General features: G+C 43.6%; 1 long non-coding RNA gene across 1 annotated transcript in view; it reads left to right on the top strand.

Annotated features, from left to right (window-relative positions):
• The first annotated feature begins 5,237 nt into the window (after window positions 1–5,237).
• Window positions 5,238–18,561, top strand: part of LOC102384325 — an 18,334-nt gene continuing 5,010 nt past the window's right edge. Inside the window, exons 1-2 of the long non-coding RNA XR_325363.3 lie at window positions 5,238–5,353; window positions 10,029–10,188. This is a non-coding gene — a long non-coding RNA (uncharacterized LOC102384325). The remainder of the gene's footprint in view (window positions 5,354–10,028; window positions 10,189–18,561) is intronic.

The following is an 18,561-nucleotide window of genomic DNA, read 5'->3' as shown; positions in this document are numbered from 1 at the left end:
TTGTGCCCGAAGGATCATTTCCTTAAGGCACAGCCACCCTTCTTGGGCTCCCATCACTTCAAAACTCCTACTCTGCAGTGCGTCCTTGACTAATCGCCTGAGTTCATTGAAATCAGCCCAAATTGAACAGTGCGGGCCCAAGGACCGAGCCCTGGGGGACTTCACTGCCCACTTCCCCCCAGGTCGAATATGACCTGTTCACCACCACCCTCTGAGTATGACCCTTCAGCCAATTTGCAATCCATCTGACTGTGTAGGCATCGATGCCACAGTCACCTAGTTTTTTAATGAGGATGGTCATGAGGGTGCGTCAGTTAAATTAACTCTCTGTATTTCCCTAGGCTTTTATGCTGTGTCTGTCAGCATGCTATCTGAACATCTGTAGCAGGGAACCCCTACCCCTGTTTCTAGAAGTGAGGGAGTACAGTGTTAAATAGAGGCTAGCTGCAGAACATTAAATCCATCTCCAGTAGAGAGAGGTAGCAGGCAACAAGATATAAAAGGCAGGTCAGATCAATAAGCCTGTTAATTAGGAAGAAGAGGGAACCGTTGAGCCTGGCTCTGAGAAATAGAGGCCAGGTCACAAGAAGTGGGGAGGAGGAAGGGCTATATAAGTCTAGCCCAGGGTCAGAGGTTCAGACCAGCCCTGACTCTGAAGAAGTAAAGAGCTGTGGGATACATCCTTGAGTAAGTACATTTTCAGTTGAATTGTTTGTAGCCTGTATGGCAATTTGGGATGGTTGGAAAGCCATGTCCAGGGCACCTCGGAAACCCCCTGTGGTAGGAGAGGCTGAGGTCCAGAGAAAGAGTCCTTCAAGGGTCAGGGACACAGCGGGAAGCATGGGACTGAAAACTGAGGAGAGGAGAGAAAGAGAGAAAAAGCTGGGGGGCCAGTCTTAGAGGCGGGGAGTGTTGTGGCCACAGGCAAGGACCTGGTGGGCCAGGGAGGCTGAAGTCAAGAGAGAGTGTACCCTGAAACAGTCTGTGCCCTGGAGGAACTACACAAAAGCTGATCTGTGTAAGGGCCATGGGACCAGAGGAAAGAGAGCCCTTCAGACAGTCAAGGCCTGGAGGGTCACAATTAGGACCCATAAGGCCTGGTTGTTGCTGGTAATGCCCAGGGGACACCTGCCAGGCATAGGATGTGGACAAGAAGGTCTGGGACCCATGATCCAGAGGCAGGACTGCAAGCCCAGAGACAAAAGGGCAAATGAGGCAGACCCAGAATTCCCATAGATGAGGGAATGGCCAGAAGAGTAATGTTTTGCTCTGGAGCTCATACAGGTGTCAGGAGTTAATCCTTCTGCCCACTAGTGGTCTTTTACTAGCCTTCACTGTCCACACCAGCCACACCTTTGTTAGTTTCTTATGGGAGAAGTCTCTGTGGGTCTACAATTTCTTGGAGAGAGAAACAAATCTATTGGTCTTCCCGATGGGCTTCCCTGCCTTTTCCAGTTACTGTTTCTATAAGGGGACAGCATTGTGGCATTTTAGGAGTGTGTCAGGATCTCATCTGACAATGGCCTGATCCCCTTTTATTCTCTGGCTCTGTCATCTGACTGAGTCCACTAGGTAGGACCCAGCCTTCAAGGCTTCACCACTTTTTTCATTCCTCATTACTCCCCCTTGGCTGAAGGTGGGTCCACTACACCACCACAGTCTTTTTCCCTCACGTCTGGATGGTTATCTGTAATCACTTGCTATAAGAAGGTTCACTCTGTCTCTACTCTGTTAGGTCACTGCCCTCCCCCCAGCTATATCTCTACTCTGCCTGGGCACTGGGCTCCTGGCCCTACCTTCATCCTGTTCTGGGATCTTCGTCACCCTGATAATCCCAACCCAGACCTCCAGTCTCCAATACAATATAAACATCAGCCTACCGGCCCCAAAAAAACCAAGTCCCTCTAAAATATTTGTTGTAGCTTTCCCCACTGCTGTGATGGTTCTCTGATAATATTTTTATCCCTTTCCAGCCCGTCACAGGCTCCAAGTGACTTGCCTCTTGTCACTACCCATCGCTGGAGCTCTGTCTTGCATCATCAGACTGTTCCTGCCCCTCTCTCCCCTGCTGCCTGCACAGGAGGGAACTTCTATGACTCAGCAGCCCTATTTCAATTTCCTGATTCCCTCTTCCATCTCAGATCCTGGTGTCACTAATAGGCTCATTATCTGACTGACCTTTAGCCCTGTACTCACTGTCAGAGTCTTTGTAACAGGGACAGAGGGTCCCTGTTACACTCTGATACGGATAGAGGCCAGAATAAGGCTACCCAAGGATAAGCAAGCCAGAGTGAAGCAGCCAGAATGTACTCTGATCTCTGGCCTCCCATATTTTATTTAGCTATCAAGGGAAGCAAGCATAGGACAGTAGGGCCAGATAGGTTCATAATGTCCACTAGGGCGCTCCACAGCCATCCTTTGTAGGCAGATCCTGTCACACCATTTTACTGATTGATGAGCATCACACCTCATCTTTATTCTTTATATATCTCATGTAGCACTGTATACAGCACTGGGGATTCCGGTTAACACTTCTTTTCTAGCAGTGTGACCATGCATTTATAAACATGAATGAATCTCTTAAATTCATAAAGATTTCATTATACTTGAACATACCATAAATTTATTTTTCCAGCTGAAAATGTCTGATCCTGATATCAGTTAGATTGGTGTAATTTCAGAAGAATGATATATTTTTGTAAGTTTGCCATCTTGTAGACTGTAAGTGCTTAATAATAACAATATTAAGACCCAGGCCAGCCCCAAGTATCTTATATGTTAGCTTATGGTGTTGTAAAGCATCTTAGCTAGTGTGTTAACCTTTTCAAAGTGCTTTTGGCAAATTCTTTTATTAAAGATCCAGTTGATATTCTGACAATGTACCTCATTGTCATATTAATTCACATTTTAATAAAATAAAAGATAAATCCAATTAATGTGAAACACAAAGCCTAGAGTCAGAATACTTTAAACGTGTTAATCCTATTGCTTTATGTGTTGATTTTTTTGGTAAATGCTACAGATATTAACAAAAAAGAATCATCTGGGTGGCTTTGCCAATATATTACATTTTTTAGAACTTCTTAGGGTGTTAGCTAGCTTTCATAATACTGTTGCACAAATTTACTAGAGTATTTTTACTAAAATTAAATGATTAATGCCACAATCAAATTCAGTACTGGACAGTACCATTCCAAATTAAAACAGTGCACAGTTACTTTTCCCACATCGAAAAAATATATGACTATGATTTATACTTTAAAATAAGGTCAAGCATTGCCACGTGTTTCTATTAAATTTTACATCAAGCTCTCCAATATACATGAATCTCACCCACAAGAATATGAAAGTTTGATTATTTTTTTGTTGTAGCAAAGAAAATTATCTCTCTCAGCTTTGAAGTAAAAAAAAATCCTATTTAGCATGGAGAGATGAAAGTAACTATATATAAGTACACAGAAACTGTGAATCTGGCATTTAGAGGAAAAATACAAATCACTTGCCTTGGCATAAATCAATCAGAATTCAAGACTTCTCTGAAAAATGCTTTTGATAGCTTTAAGAAACCATCTAAAATGGAGAAAAATACTGATAAGCCATTGATGTACAGACAGAGCCTTCTGTCTGAGATGTACTTTCTACTTAAACCAAGCTGTCAATCAAGGCATCTGCACAAACAACATGTTCCATTGCACTAAGGAGATTGGGTCTTTGAGACTCCCATATGTTCCTATTCCTGTAGCCTTATTGCCTGCAGTTTGAATTTGTATATGCAGTCTGTTCTAAATGGGAAGTTTCATTTTGACAAATACAATGCATGCTTATTACTTGTACTGTCCTCAAATTCATTAATTCATCAAAATCTAGTATAAAGCCTTTTAAAGATAATGGGACGTTTTCCATTTACTTCAGGGCATTTTGGATCAGGTCAGCTTTCCCTAGGACAGGTACTGTGATCTAAAGTCAGAGAGCTTTATTTCAGAAACCAATTTTTAAAACTATGCTTTCCCAGGGATATCTATTATTTTTTATGAGTAAAAATTAGCAGAAAACAGACCAATATTTTCCAACATAGAAAGTTAGCATTCTTATTTGTATATACTTTGAAAAACACATGTATTCTCTTCACTATGTAGCAAAGCTAAATTCTTCATTTGACTTTTTATTTATTATTTATAAACAGGAAGGCTTAAAAGTTTAATACAATTTATAATCAAAGAAGATTTTCGAGGTTAAGGAAACTGGGATAATAGTTTACTTAGATTTATGGCTTCTGTATAGACAATAACTTACTTTGAAGTGGGTACTCTGAAGTTTGCCTCTCTTGACAGCACTGCTTTACTGTGTTTAGCACAAGCATTTCTATGTTAATAATTCATTCCTTTGAGAACAGCATTTATTCTTATCATGGCCTTACAGACACCAGCTAAACTCTTAAGGCTAGTTATCACTTTAGCTTTATACTGTAGTCTGACTATCCATGATGCTATAGTTAGGGGACTTCCAATGCTGTTATCAGCATCATATACCTTGGCATTCAAAGCCAACAAATCACACTACACTTAAATTTGGCAAATAGGAGGCCATATTTGTGTATTTGTTCTCTACCTCTGACAGAAGGTAGAAGTATAGAAGCTGCATTGATTTAAATAGAAGATTAGCATGTAGGGCAATTTTCTACAGATTTTTAAATGAAAAATCCGTTCAGGCATTTTTCTAATTAGTGAAACCTGGGACTTTGCTACTAGTCTTTGAGATGGTTATGGTCATTAATTGTAACTGTAAATCAACTTTCTTATTTGTAAATGTAGCTACATATGTTTAATGATATGTCTACACTGCAGTGTAGTGACACCTAAACTCTTTTTACATGAGTGTCTTTGGTATGAGATATGATCTAGATAAGTTAGAATATTATTCAAGACAGGCAATTGTTTTTCAGTATCTTGGCAGGGTAAATTAACCTGAACAAAGCTCCTTGGTTCCATGATTACATTGTTCTAGTACCTCCACTAGCTTGTATAGTTTTAGTTAGTTTATTTCCATGTATAACAAAGAACCCTCACCCTGTTACTAGGAAGAAGAGCAGCCTCTTTAAGACTCGAGTCTTCAGAGCAAAGCTTGCCAGCAGAGCAGGGGTTAAAGGCTAAGCCTTGCAGGCTGGTCAGCTGACTGGGGTCTGTCAGATGACTTGGGGAGGGCCCAGGCCAGAACTATATAAACCCTGGTCTGAGCTAGCTAGAGGAGCCCAGGCTGAGAGAGAAATGTGGGCTGGAAGGCTCCAAGCAAATCTGCAGCAACTCTGCAAGTGAGAGCAACCAGTAGTGGGGACGCAGAGACATGGAGCCTACAGGTAAGAAGGCTAACTGACTACATTAACTTTTCTTAGTTACAGCCCAGGGGCTTCCTATTTATGTTATAGCTTAATTTGGTGATTTGTGGCTGAGGCCATAAGGGAGGTTGAGGCCTCATTAGCACCCATGGGGGCACAGTTACAGGGGCCAAAGAGTGCAGCACCACAGGGTGCAGCTATAGGGGGCCAGAGAGCCCAGTGCTATAGCAGGTGCAGCTAGACAGGGCCAGTGGCCCAGAGCAGATTGAGTGAAGCTAGTGCCTCTAAGTTGGGTCTTATCCAGTGGGCCTAGGCTGGTAGGCCTAGCTAGAGTAAAGGGGCTGAGGCTGAGGAGGCTCTTGCCCCAACAAAGTGACACTGTACAGATAACACCTGCAAGGCATGGGACACAGTAAGGGAAGGTCAGAGTCATGCAATTAGCCCTTAAGGCAGGAGCTCATCATCTATAGAGGAGAGAACAAAGACCCTGCCTGGGAAACCCTGGGGCAGCCTCTCTTTTAACAACCAAAGAAACACCAAGACATGGCAGATGAGTGAAAGGGAGTCTGTGCCCATAAGCAAATAAAAAGATATAAAAATAAAGGACTCTGGGGGTGCCTCTGGGTGTATTTCAGTGTATCTGGGGATGACACCCTGTTATACCATGCTATGCTGCAGGTTCAGTGTAGACATACCTTAAGAAATAAATGTATATTTGAAGGTCTGTCTGTGACAGCTGAAATTATGTCTGTGTAATAAAGGTGCTTGCTGAAGGCCCTATGAAGATTAGACCAAGTGTTTTTCTGTGTTTGTTTAGATATTAAGCTGTATGTTGTTGCTAAAAGCCTAATTCAAGTTTAAAATGTAGTAAGGTCTTGTATAAAGTAAAGCCTAGTAAATTTAGCAAAGCCTTGAAGTAGTAAGGCCCTGTCGTGTAGTTAAAATTACCTAATCAAAAGAATGCAAGGCTTGTACTGCTAATTGGTCAGTCTAAGGACAGTTGAAGTAAAAGGAATCTGAGTGGCCATTCATTATCAGTATCATTCAAAAGCTATAAATGAGTTGGAATATTTGGAAACCATTCAGAAGGAAGATACAACTCTGTGAAAAGGATTAGTTAGCTGTTGCCTGGATCAGTGGGCCTGTGGACCTCGAGGAGCCCAAGGACTGCATTCCAGGGTCCTTCCCGGTACCCCTTTGGACAGTGTCATTCAGGGACGCCTCACTTCACTGAACTTTGTGGAAAGAGAAGCTTGCTGTGTATCAGGCATCAGAGAGGACTGCCGATAAGTTGCCAACGTGAATTGCTTTTGTCTATCAGTATTTGTTTTGTTACTACATGTAGTTGTGTTTTTGTTAAGTCAAAAAAATTTTCTTACCTTTCTACACCCAACCATACTGTCAATCCCGAACACTCTGCAGGTGGCTGGGACATCTTTAAAAATAAATTGAAGGGTAAACTGGAGACAAAACCTGAGATATATCATTTCATGAGAGTGAAATTCAAGTGTTCAGTGAAATTCAAGGGCAAGCTCTAGGGCTGTATGAAATGACAGTGTTTCATTTCAGTTTCAGATTGAGCCATTTTAGAGGCAAGTGTTTTGTTTCAGTGTTTTGGATCGCTGTTCTGTTTCAATTCAGCTGAATCTGTTTCAGAGTTTTGGAGGTGATTCAGAATTTTGTACCTGGTGAGAGGCAGGTACATCTGGGTGGCTGCAGGTTGTCCTGCAGCTCCTCTGGCTGTGCCTGCATCTGTCCCAGTGGGAGGAGCCATGGAAGAAGCCCCCATGGATGCACTGCTTGACCCCATCCCCTACCCAGCCCAAGCCTTCCAACACTTAAAAACAATACAGCAAAGAAGAAGCCCTGCACTCGCTGCAGCAGCAGTGATCAAGGCTCATGGCAGAGCCCCACCAGGCACTGTAGGACAATGGGGGGCAGCAGGGATAGCCCTTCCTCCCTGTCTGGCACCCACACATCAGCTACTCCATGGCACAGGTGCAGTACAGCTCAGCAGGGCACTGCATGCTATCTGGAAGCTGGGGCAGCTCCAGCAGTCACCTGCCAGCACCACTCAGATCCAGTGGCCCCAGCTCCTGGACAGTGTGTGGCGCCTTGCTGAGCCATGCTGCACCTACACCATGGGCAGCTGCTGCATGGGTACCAGGTGGGGGAGCGGGGGGTGATCCCTGCTGCCCCGTGCTGCATGGGGGGGGGGTCTGCCACGAGCCCTCAGAGGCCCCAATCAGTGCTGCTGCATCCAGTGAGTGCAGGGCTTTTTCTTTCTTTTTTTTAAGTGCCAGGAGGTTTGGGTCAGGCAGGGGATGGGACCAGGCAGCGAAGCCAAGGGGGCTTCTCTCACAGCTCCTCCAGCTGTGTCTGCCTCTACCCCAGTGCAGGGAGCTGAGGGAGAAGCCCCCATGGCTGCCCTGCCCATCCCCATCCCCTGCCTGGCTCCAGCCTCCCAGCACTTTAAAAGGAGGGCTGCAGGACTGTGCTGGACTATTCCCGGGGAGTGCCTCTGAAACATTTGGAAACATCCAAAACATTTCGAAACATTTTTGGATGATTTTGTTTCATTTTGGAGATGTTTCGGAGCCGTCCATTTCATTTTGGATTTGGTGTTTCAGGCACTGAAAAGAGGCCAAAACACCTCTGAAATGAAACGGCTGCCAAAATTTCACACAGCCCTAGCAATCTTTACTGTTCAGAGGCAGATTCACCATATCAACCAGTTATGTAACATTAAAGTCTTTCTTAAGCCTTCTCTTGGCCATTTGTGCAGACTGAATGTCACTTTGTGTGATGTAATAAAATCAACTGAACAATAAATAGCAAAGGAAACAGTCACATTTTAAAATGTCATATTTTTAAAAACCTAGAAATCTTTTTGACTTAAACTATTTTTTTGAAGATGCTTCTTTCTTCTGAAGTCTCGTTCTTAGTGAAAGCAGTTTCTTTCTCCTTTTCTTCTTTTCCTCCTCTAGCTATCTTCTTTTCCATTTTTTATAAAATTGTTTTCTTTCTCATACAGTTGCTGCAGTAAGTTTTAAGATAAAATCAATGGAATGATTACCAAGCAATTAAGCTAACTTAATTTTTTTACAATATCCATAACCACAGCCCATTTTATTTTGGCTATTTTTAGTCTGTCGTTTTTGCTGTTTCTGGAGTCATCTGTCAGCAGATGAAGGTAGTTCTCCCTGAGAAGTGTTGCACTAAATTTAATTAAGTGGTGGGGTGAATAGAAATAAAATGATGGGTAAGACTCTTCCAATTCCAAATCCTAATTTATTGAACACACATAAAATACCATTATTTACTCAAGGCTTTGAATATAACATCAAACTTCTAAGCAAGCCCTAATAGTCAACATTAATATTCTTATGCAAGCCTTCTGATGGATAGAGTGATTTCAGCTAGCCAGGTATGCATCATGGCAGTGGAGCTCTTGTAGTAGTTGTTTCTTTTCCTGTATCTTGATCTTCCCCAATTTTATGGGTTTTTTTTCCCCCCCTAGGTTTTTATGTACTTTTTTACAATTCTCTTCTGCATGTTCCATATACAGTTTATGATAAATATTCACCAATCACCTTTTACAGCAGTTGTCTTCCTATCAGGTTGGTGTCTGCATGCCGTTATTTTAAACAGCTAACCACATCCTCTTTTAATTTTATTGCTGATGTGGCTTATAAAGAGGTTACCCTAAACTGTGACCCAGTTGCTTTCCTTTTAGTTAGTGGTGTTAGTTATGTCAAGGCAAAAAAAGACATTGTTTATGCTAAGCATTTTGCTAAGGTGGCTTTCAGGCCTACAGAGTGAATTTATAGGTTGTGGTAAAAAAGATACACTTGTGATAGTGGCCGGAATGAATATTGAATGACTACTGTGGGGTTTTCTAAAAGTTAAAGAGAAAAATAGAACTCAGAAGCATTATTTGCATAAGGAGAAAGAAAATAAAGGTTCCTAAATATACTGTTGTAGATGTCCAACATCTATCATTGGGCCAAGTTCAACTTGTTGAAGCACCCATACTGTGCAAAATGTTTTAATTTACAAAATGAATGTGTCCCTGAATCTAGGTCTAGCCTTTATTTTTTTTTTAAATATATATTCAATAACACAGACTGTTTTAAATAGCCATTTATGTCTGCTTTTAAAAAGTAAACATAGTTACAGCCTTTTGGTGTATAGATTAAAGTAGGTGAATAGACAATCAAGTCTCATCAGTGAGAAAATTCCTCGTAATCTCTAACCTAAATGACCTCTGTTCTAGTTTGAGCCTATTGCTACTAGTCATGTTCTCCTGGCCCCAGAAAAAGCCCATCTCCATCCTTTCTATAATTGCCCTTCGCGTATTTAAAAAATGTTATCAAATCCCACCTCAGTTTTCTCTTCTCCAAACTAAATATCCTTAGTTCTTTCAATCTTTCCTCATTAGAGGCTTGGGAAGCATGCCTTATCATTTTTGTTATTCTATACTGGACTCTTTCCAATCTATCCATATGCTAGTTGAAGTGTGGAGCCCAAAAGAGAGACACTACTCCAGGTGTAGCCAAACCAGTGCTGAACAGTATGGAATAATTTCTTCCCTTGGTTTTTCAAATAACACTTCTATTAATAGAACTCAGTATACTTGTAGCCTTTCTAGTCACAAGAACACACTGTTAGCTTAAATTTACCTTATGTTCTCCAGCCTGGGTGTCCAGCCTGTCACATGGGTGCCACAAGTGACATGCAGCAGACTGGTGAGGAGACCAGCAGCACAGTGGCATATAGAACAAGGAGCAGAAAGAAGAGCAGCAGGTCAGGAAGGGAGCACACAGCAAGCAGCAGAAACCTGAGTAACAGATGAGGTAAGAAAAAGGGATCCAAGTGACACATAAGGAGGGTGTAGACCTGATTTGTGGCATGCCTGCTGAGAAAAGGTTGGCTGCAATTGGTCTACTATAACCCCCAGGTCCTTTTGCTCTAGTACTGCAGTCCAGACACTCATTACCCAGTGTTATTGCATTCAGCTATTTTGTTGCAAGTGCAGGGCTTGCACTTGTCCTCGTTGAATTGCAGACAATTTTTCTAGCCTGTCCAAGTCATTCTGTATCCTACCCCTACCCTCCAGAGTGTCTGAAACTTCATTCAGCTTGGTGTCATTTGCAAATTTGCTAACTGGGCACTTGATCCAATCATCTGATAATTAGTGAACATATTTAACAATAGAGAATCCAAGACACATCTTTCAGGAAGTCTACTTGATACCATCTTCTGACCAGAAATTGAGCCATGGATGACTACTTGATGAGCACAATGAATCAATCAGATATATATCCACCTTTGATCTAGTTTGTAGACTGTTTGCTTGTTAATGGTAATGTCATGAGAGACAGTGTCAAAAACCTTTCTAAAGTCAAGGTATATCCCATCCACTGCTCTATTTCCACCCACAGAGCCTGCCACCCTATCATGAATGATGCTTGCCCCTGGAGCCTGGGGGTGGGGGGTGCAGTGACCGCCCATAGGCAGTGGGAGGGGTGTCGGTGGTGCGGTGTGGTGGCAGTGAGCAGGGAGCTCCTGCAGGCAGACATGGAGGTGTCGGCGGCAGGGGTGGGCTGAGTGAGGAGCTCTTGCAGGCATCCGCAGCAGTGTCAGTGGTAAGGGGTGGGGTGGCTGGCGACCACTCACAGACACCAACCACCCAGCAGCCAGTGGCAATCAGGAACTGCCTGCAGATGCCACTGGCAGTGTTGGAAGCAAGGGGAGTGGCAACTGGCAACCACCTGCAGGTGCCACAAGCAGCGTTGGCAGCGCTTTTCACAGGGGGTGCACCGCCAATCTCAGGGGGTGTGCATGTACCCGTTGCACCCCCTATGTGTTGCCAACACCTTATCATGGAAGGAAATCAATTTGATCAAGCATGACTTGCTCTTGGTGAATCTATGCTGGCTGTTCCTGATCACCTTGTTCTCCTCCAGGTGTTTTACAATAGATTCCTAGAAGGTTTTCTCCATGATCTTTCCGGGTATTGAGGTCAGGCTGATTTATCTCTAATTTTATAATTTCAAAGACTAATATTTTGGCTTCCCAACTGATTTAAATATTTATAGTTTTAAACACTTTCATGAAATTCTGTTAAGATGCTAAGGAAGAACCCCTGAGAATCAGAACTTTGTATTTTAAAAAGGAGGGGATACACTCAAGGGAGGAGCCAGGGGTGGTGCAGCAATGTGGTTGCACCCTTCTTTAGCTGTGCCCTGTATAAACAGTAAGCTCTCATACCTCACCAGCATTTTGGTGCAGCTCCTTCTGGGAGCTCTGCATGGGCTGTAACTTCTATAAGCTTTCTGCTGCTCAGCACAGGCTCTGCCCAGAGTCCCCAGTTTCAAGCAGCTCTGGAGACCACTGCTTATCACTCTTCCCCTCCCTTCTCCTTTTTCCCTGATGAATTTAGGAGTGGACAAATGACAGTCAACATGCAGCCTCTGCTTTCACTCAGCTTGGAGGCTCTGTGCTACTGCTGCTAATCCTGTCGTCTTCTTCCCCTGCCCCTAAATTCAGTAGGTGGGGAGGAGATAAGGAAAAAGGGGGAAAAAAGCAGCAGGCTCCGGAGCTCCTTGAAAGCAGGGACTTTGAGCAGACCCCTGACTGATGACCTCACAGCATAAAGTTTCACCATTTTGACTTCCTAATACAGGGTTCCCTCGCTTTATGTGGGTTCTATATGTGCAAATTTGCTATTATGCGATGACCCTTTTTACACCAATTATTTGTTATATGTGAGGTAAATTCACTGTTATGCGATCAGTGTGGTAAATGTCCAGTTACCTGCTTTGTGCTGTGCATTGCACGAGCGATGCATACCAAAATAGTCTCCTGTGTGGATCTGTGCTCCTCACTCATTGTCTGTGACATGTGTTTCTCCAGTTGCCATCCCCATTATGGCTTCTAAGCCCCCTGCTACCTTATCTCCTACCCTTCTCCCTGATCCATCAATGAAGCCTTCACCACTCTCTCTTTACACCAACTAAACTTTCACTGCCACCCTGTGCTTGTGTGAACTGTCTGCCATTTGTGACTACCACAATTGTCTTGTAAAAGTGGTAGAAATGGGTCTGGGGGTCAGTACAGTCAAGGTCTCAGAATGTATCCCTATTTGTAACATTGTAAAGTGGGTTCCCTTTATGTGAATTTGAGTTATGTGCCATTTTCCAGGAATGCATGTACAGCATAAAGTGAGGGAAACCTGTATACCCATTAGTGAATCCAGAATTACAATGCTAGGGGAAGTGGCTTTACCTTCAGGTATGGGGTATATACAAGAAGAAGACATTATGTATGTGCTACATAACAGGAGCTGCTGAGAGTTCACTAGAAACCAGGATCACAGCAAAGGGATGAGGCACATGCATAAGGAGCTCTTTCTCATGTATGTGCCCCACCTCTAATGTGGGGCGTGGCCACGTCCCTGTCACTCCAATTTTGGGTCCACCAGGTGGTACATTAGAAAGGACAGTCAAAATAGTGAAAACTTGCAGTTTCCACATTTCAGCAGTCTATCACATTCTTAAAAGAAATCACTTTAAATATAGCTATGTCAGTGGATAATGATTTCAGTAGGTACAAGCCACAATTTTAACCAATACATTTTCAGAAAATAAATTAATTCTTAATTGAAGTAACTAAAAAATGAATTTTTAAAACTAAAAAAAAAAACAAGAATGGAAGGAGGAGTAGCCACATTTTAGATTTTGTTAAATGTATTCTCCTGTAAAACAAAATTAACTGTTTTGAGATGATAAAAGAAGATATTAAAATATAAGGCCCTGATGCAATGCACAACTCCCTGCATAGCTAGCCCATTTAGAAAGTCCAAATTCATTAACTTAATTTATTTTTTCAGTGGATACCAAAATTATTTAGGTTACAGGTAAAAAGAATTAAATTTGAAGTAGACAACCCATTGGCTGCCAGCTTTGGCTCTAAATGGCATCCTTCACCCTGACGTAATTATCTGACTACATAACTTGAAAAGTAACCAATCTATTTTATTGGCTGATGAGAGAGAGAGAGATGCTACTCAAACAGGAAAAATCTGTCATTTTTCTCAATAATTTTCCTCTTTTTATAGCAGCACCTAACTTCATCACTCTAGCAAATAAACTGCTGGATATTAGATATCTCACACATATTGATGTTACATATCTTACTTCATGCCCAGAAATACTGATGATCTTTTAAATATGTTTCAAACCTTTAAAGAAGTTCTGAAGTTTGGAAAGACTGATGAGTAGGAAAAAATGAACTAAGCAATCCTTTAATGCCAACTTTTTAAAATGAAAATATACTGGTATGTAACTAAAACTACCATTCCTTACATGACTGGTACTTAAATGATGCTCTTTTAGTTATGAACTATACACAAGTTCAGCAATTAAACCAATATATTAATTAAACAGGGAACATCTCTTGTCATGAATTTGAAAAACAGTTGTTTGATGATCCTGATTGATGTTAATATTTGACATCAATTCAGGAGGCTATGCAAAACACATTTTGTCCCACATCCCATTGCATACATTAGGTGTGCAAATGTGATTCTATTAGATGCTCTGTAAGTCACGGGGGAGGGGTGGGGAATTGCAATATGCCCACATTTTAGTTTTCAGACTAAGTCACATAAAGTGAAGAGGAGAAAATTTGAAGTCTGTGGGCTAAACTGTGAAACAGTCAGGTGAGTAGGAAGACTGCCATGGGGTAAGCCCCAGAGAGTTCTAATGAACAGATCTATGTCTTCTTGGCAGGAAGTGGCCAGTGGTGTCCCTCAGGGGTTGGTGCTTAGTCTAGTGCTATTCATAGATGTTAGGGTCGGAAGGGACCTCAATAGATCATTGAGTCCGACCCCCTGCATAGGCAGGAAATGGCGGCCGACCGCCTGCATAGGCAGGAAGGAGTGCTGGGTTTAGATGACCCCAGCTAGATGCCTATCTAACCTCCTATTGAAGACCCCCAGGGTAGGGGAGAGCACCACCTCCCTTGGGAGCCCATTCCAGACCTTGGCCACTCAAATTCAACATCTTCTTCACTGATTTGGATGTGGGGGTGAAGAACTCACTGGTCAAATCCATGGATAACAACAAGTTATAGGGAAGCATGGTCACACTTGAAGATAGGCTGCAGATACAAGTGGGCCTAGACAGGCTGACAAGTCAGGTGGACTGGAACCAGATGAAGTTTAATGTTGAGAAATGTCAAGTGCTCCACCTGGGGATGAACAATCCCCTGCACATCTACAGGCTTAACAATGCCAACCTGACCAGCATTATGAATGAAAGGTATCTGGGGGTAATAATGGACCACAGTATGAACATGAGCCAGCAGTGCAATGCTGTAACCAACAGGGCTAATGATACCCTGGCATGCATCAATCGATGCATCTCAAGCAAAACCAAAGAAGTGATTCTTCCACTCTACTCGACATTGGTGAGACTGCAGCTGGAGACTGGAGCATCCAGTTCTAGGTGCCGCACTTTAACAAGGATGTGATAAAGCTTGAGAGTGTCCAGAGAAGGGCCACCCGTATGATCAGCATGGCAAGGCGTATGAGGAAAGACTGAGGGATCCAGGACTCTTCAGCCTGGACAAAAGAAGGCTGAGAGGGGTCTTGGTAGCAACTTACCACTACATCAGAGGCATACATTGAGCAACTGCTTACCAAGGCATCTTTGAGGGGGAAAACTATAAGTAATGGTGACAAACTCCAGGAAGACCATTTCAGGCTCAACATTAGGAAAAACTACTTCACAACTAGGGTGTCCAGACTGTGGAATAAGCTCCTTCCAAAGGTGGTGTAATCACCTACCCTGGAAATCACCTACCCTTCAAGAGGAGACTGGATGGTCACCTTGCTAAGGTTACTTGACCCCAGTTGTCTTTCCTGCTTGCCATAGCGGGGTTGACCCAATGATCTTCCAAGGTCCCTTCCAGCCTTACAATCTATGAAGCCATGAAGGAAGAAAAGGATGACCCACCATTCTTAGGGTTAATGGTTATCATAGACTCTAGGGGCATGTCCACACAAGCAGAAATGTGCTATTCATGGTGCCTCAAAAAGGCTTTTGAGGTGCCACAAAACACATGCAGTTCATGTCAAAATTAGGTACGGGGAAGTACCAGTATTTAAACAAATGTGCAAAAAATGGGGCAGGACACATGGCTGTAGTATGTGCTACCTGAAATTGGAGACTGGATCCCCAATAGGCCCTCACTACCCCAGGTTAGGCTGCTGGGGTCAACCTAGGTGCTGTACCCAGGCTCCCCTACCACACCCAGGACAACTTGCCCTGCACTAGAGCTTGCATGCAGGAGCATTCCCCAGGGACAAGTAGACATGGAACAACTATGTGCTGCTGCTATTTGTCCCTGAGGAAATGAGCATGTGTGCTTGTGGGGACACCTGAGGAGTCTGGAATAGGATTACATTTAGCCACCTATTAGGTGGAACAGGATTTGGTCCATTATGTATCCATGCACCTCTGATTCATATACCTCTATTTTTTTTCCCTATTATTCATTAAAAAACAAAACAAAGCAAGAAACAAAGAGATACCTATCTCAGTGTTTGCTTATATTGGTTTCCACTTCCATTGGTGATAGTAGACAGTAGATGATGTGTCTATAAAAGAGTATTGTTCCTTTTTTTTTTTCTTTTTAAAACAAATAGTACTGATTCACAGCTATCAACAGCTTTCTAAAATGACATGAACCAAATCTAAAGGAACAGACAGCTATTGAAGAGAGGTCTTTAAATCATTTTTGTCACTTCTTATTTTCTTAGTGTATTTCAAAAGTTCTTTCATTCCTTCAGTGAGAAGGACCATTGGCCAAATCCTATCTGGAAATTAAAATAACTGTACCCCTAAAATATAGAAGACCATCAATTGTGGTGACTATTATAATTTATCGGTAAAAATAAAATATATGTTAAACTGTTAGGAAGCTGGCTAGCTTTCACGTCACTTTTTTTCAATTTGACTTCATTACAGGAAAAGGAACAACCCATAATAATTTTGCAAACACTAAACATCATTCGTCACATTCAGTAAATGAATAATCATGTCCTTTGTCTAGCACTTGAAGCAGAAAAGGCAATACAATTTTTTGGGACCATCATTTTGTGCTGATGAAAAATATCAATATATAAACTGTTTAGCAGCTCTCCTTTGGTATTTCTTAATCTGTACAGATCTTGACCAGGGTGATTCTCCCCTCAAAGAAGTGGGCAAGGCAAAATATCTTTTTTTATCTACTCTGGTCTATGATGGGGGTGGGCAAAGTCCAGCCTGTGCGCTGGATCAGGCTCATGGCAGACTTCATTTCCTAGAAGCACCTGCCCACATGGATGAAGCTGGTTTCCATAGAGACAACAGGAGTGGCAGAGCCATTGCAGTCTGGGGCCAAGGTTTCCATGGAGATTGGCCCCTGCAGTGCTGGCAGGGCATGTGACAGGGTGAGGAGCTGCTCCAGGGCCGGGATCTTGTGGTAGTGACAGTGTGATCCAGAGCTGGGACAGAGCTGTGTTCCACTTCCTGCATACCCCATGCAGGAGTGTGCAAGCAGAGGATTGTAGCTCTGCCCCAGCTCTGGAACATGCTGTCACCACTGCAAGATCCCACCTCTCGCCCCTGAGCAGGTCTCTGCCCAGCCACACGCCCTGCCAGCACTGCTGGGGCTGATCTCCATAGAAACCCTCACCCCAGGCTGTCATGGCTGTGCCACTCCTGGGGTCCCCATGGGAACTGGCTACAGCGACATGGACAGGAGCTTCTGCGAAATAGAGTCTGGACACTGGCTAGATCCACCACTTTTCTCACCCCTGATCTATAAATTCAACTGCCTGTGATGGCTATCAAATAACCTCCAAAAATTCTGGAATGACAATCCATGATACACAGCACAACTTTTCTGTTTACACAGGTGCCATCCTGTTCAGTGAAATAAGTCTCTATTTAATATCTTAAAGAAGTTTTAGATGCCCAAGGAAGTATTTTGTCTATACACCTGTGGGTGCATAAACATGAAATGCACTGATGTGCATTTGCCTAATTTAATGCATGGTATGGATATGCATCTACTCATGTGCACCCTTACTGTGCATTAAAAATGGCTAATTGTAGATAAATTTGATACCTTCATTTTCAAGTATCAAATTTAGGTACAATTATTTAAAATATATCAACACACATGTAGACATGACCCAGCACTAACTTTAGTGCTGAGCTATCCAAGCCACTAGGAGGCTAACCTGAGCCCAGCCCCATGGCTCCTGACTGGCTGCCTCTCCTGCCACATCCTGAGCTGCTCTGTGGCAGCCCCTAGCTGCTGGCTATAAAATCCTCCAGCCATTTTGTGGCAAAAGGCACACACACTAGGACTTTGGACATCTGCAGGCCCTGTGTGCCCCTTGGACAGGGCCCAGGCTGCCTCTGCCAGTCCTGCCCCCTAGCCATAGCTCCTGCTTGGCCACAGGGGAGTGTTGCAAAGGGCTGCAGCTTGTTCCTCCCCCTGCCCAGCCCTGACATCTCCCTGGGGCAGCTTCCTGGCTGCCTCTGGCAGTAGAGCCAGAACTTGCTCCCTGCTGTTGCTCACCCCCAGCACTGTCTCCTGTGTCTTCAGGTGCTGTGGCACATTTGCTTGTGTTGTGTGGCTCCCAGTTCCTGGCCGTAACCCTCTGCCTAGCACTGCATAAGTCCAGAGGTAGTTTGCATGGGGTGGGTGCTTGAACACCCATATTTATGAGGTCCAGTCAGGTGGGGTACATGATGAATGGTACTCCTGGATGGCATGGCAGTGCTGCATAAAGATGAAGACCTTGCAGGCACAGTGTATGGCCATGACTAACCACAATTGTTGGCCTGGTTGTGCCCACAAGACCATGCCCTTTATGTGGGAGATGACTCAAATTTTGCCTCCCTGGACCCAGGCCACAACCCTGCAGTGTTTACCAGCATGGTCAGTCTGGCTAAATTCACTCCCCACCCTGACCCCTCTAGTGGTGACACCTCTCCAGAGGAGGGGGCCTTGGGTGTTCAGCACCTCACGCCACCCCCCTCCCCAGCTGCTGCACCCATTAGCATACCAGGGAGTCCTGGCCAGCAGCTGTCTTACTAGCTCTGTACCCCCAGAGTCCTCCAAAAGGAGTGGGCAGCCATGATACTGCAGAACCAGCCCCTTGGGGG

Source organism: Alligator sinensis, unplaced genomic scaffold (genome assembly GCF_000455745.1).
Source record: "Alligator sinensis unplaced genomic scaffold, ASM45574v1 scaffold1136_1, whole genome shotgun sequence".
Lineage (NCBI taxonomy): Eukaryota > Metazoa > Chordata > Crocodylia > Alligatoridae > Alligator > Alligator sinensis.
Note: the sequence above shows the minus strand (reverse complement) of the source record. Positions and strands in the feature narration are given on the sequence as shown.